The following is a 2500-nucleotide window of genomic DNA, read 5'->3' on the forward strand; positions in this document are numbered from 1 at the left end:
ACTTAATGTTGTCTGCAGAACCGGAGTACGCTTGGGCTGAGGCGACGCCAAATCACGGGGACATGAAGCTGCTCGAGGGGAAACGTCGAGGGACGTGGTCGTGGTAAAGTACTCGGTCATGGACCCGAGGGCTCTCTGCGCGTGGTCGACTACTCGGTGGCTCCCGGCCCACAGGCTTCCAGGCCACTGTCCGCAAGGAGTACACAGGCGAGGCTTTCCAAGGGCAAGAGCAGAGACTGCAGGCCCAGGCCAGGCAATACAGTGCTATCCAACAGGGAAGCAACTACCAACAGAATCGCAACCAGTACCAACAGTACCGTGGGCAGTACTCACAGAACCGCAACCAGTACCAGGAAAACCGTGGCCAGTACTCACAGAACTACGATGTAAACCGACAGAATCGCAACCAGTACCAAGACTCACAAAATCGCAACCAAAACCCTGGAAAACAGTAACCAATATTCTAAACCGCAATCATATCAACAGAACCGCAATCAATATCAGCGAAACCGCAACCAATATTCTCAGTACAGCAACGATTACCAACAGAACCGCTATCAGAACCAGCAGAACTACAATGAGTACCAGCTGAAACCCATTCAGTATTCTCAGAATATCAACGCGTACCAACAGGACAAAAATCAGAATCAGCAGAACCGTTACCAGTTTTTACAGAATCGTAACCAATATCAGCAGAACCGCAATCAATACTCCGAGAACTTTAATGCATACCAGAACCGCAATCAGTACCAACAGAATCGCTACCAATACCAGTACCAACAAAACCAGGACCAGTCCTATCAGAATCGCGATCAGTCCTACCAGAACCGCGATCAGTCCTACCAGAGCCGAAAACCAGTTCCAACAAAAACCGTAACCAGTACCAGCAAAACCCGCGATCAGTTCTACCCAGAACAGCGACCAGTCCAACCAGAACCAATATCAACAAAATCGCAATCACTACCAACAGAACCGCAATCAGTACCAACAGAACCGCAACCAGTACCAACAGAACCGCAACCAGTACCAGCAGAACCGTGATCAAAGCCTTTCCAGTCGCAACAACAATATCAGGTACAACTTCCAGAGTTATGGAACCAACCGCTTCAATCAAAACCTGAAACGCCCTTCCCCCAGTCTCTACAGTCAGAACCAAAACTATCTGGCTCGCTATGGACCCGGGTTCTCAGAACCAGTACAGCCCCCAAACTGAACAGGAAACCAGCAAACCAAGGTTATTCTCCAATCAGCGGGGTTTTCTCGCGCCCTCAAGGAACTAACATGCGAACCAAATTGTCAGCGGACTTCCTAGACCACGAAATGTAAAAGGCGTTCAGAATGGTTCAAAGTTCAAAAATGGTTCTCTCGGTGTTGGGCACAATACTCTGGACTTCTTTGAAAATAAATAACTTTTTTATGATTTGTCTTCTTTTCTGATGGTTACACGAGAGATGCAAACACATATACACAGATATTCAGTATATATAAACACACACACACACACACACACACACACACACACACACACATATATATATATATATATATATATATTATATATATATATATATATATATATATATATGTATGTATGTATGTATATGTATATATATACACAGATAGATTTACGTACATGTATGTATATAAATTGGTGGATAGATATATGTATTTATATGTATGAATATATATACACATACACATATAGATATATCTATATATGTATACATATTGTTACACCGACCGCCTCGTCTCTCTGCCACCAACACAAGGCAGGCTAGGCAGACGGCGTGCTATCCACAGGGTCGTGAACACTGAACAGTTCCAAGAGGCACCGAGCACCACAGCGCCCCAGAACACCACGAGGGGAAACGCCAAGTGGCGAAGCAGGGCACGAAATAAACACAAAATGACAGTCTTTCCTTTATTTACACAAGTTATTTACCCGTACACTTTTCTATAGGCACAATACAGCATGTCACACTGCACGATACAGCTTATAACAGGGCAACACAAAGTTTATCAGGTCACAAAGGCACACACGAGGTCTTCACAGGAGCAGCACCCAACTGCGTCTCTCTTGGCTTGTTCCTCCGCTCCACACAGCCAGTTGCGTTATGTTTGCCCAGGTCCCTTCATGTAAATCTATGCCCAGGTCATCCTTTTCATGTTAACACATGTTTCGCACAGAGACAAAGACCCACTGGCGTAGCACTATCCCCCCCTATCAAGCAGACAACCCGTCTGCTCTGACATACCAAAACATGAAACAAAATACAGAAAATTTACATAAAATTAGTCCTCAGGAACATGCAAAATTCTTTCAAACAAAAGTAACCGTAATTGAAAATCAGTTCTCAGAAACAAAAAAATCTTTCATCCAGCGCGGCTTTCTTCAATCACGCTGGGGTCGCTCTGGAGGTGTGGGCAGTGGTAGATTGGCAGTGGCACCCAGAGGGGTATCTCCTGCCCCAAGACCTGGCTCATGGTCATCATTGACGTC

The 2500-nt window shown here is 45.4% G+C and overlaps 1 pseudogene; it reads left to right on the plus strand.

Annotated features, from left to right (window-relative positions):
* The window catches only part of LOC119574024, a 3026-nt pseudogene extending 1746 nt beyond the window's left edge, over positions 1-1280 (plus strand).
* Positions 1281-2500: the final 1220 nt, after the last annotated feature.

Source organism: Penaeus monodon, chromosome 6, assembly GCF_015228065.2.
Source record: "Penaeus monodon isolate SGIC_2016 chromosome 6, NSTDA_Pmon_1, whole genome shotgun sequence".
Lineage (NCBI taxonomy): Eukaryota > Metazoa > Arthropoda > Malacostraca > Decapoda > Penaeidae > Penaeus > Penaeus monodon.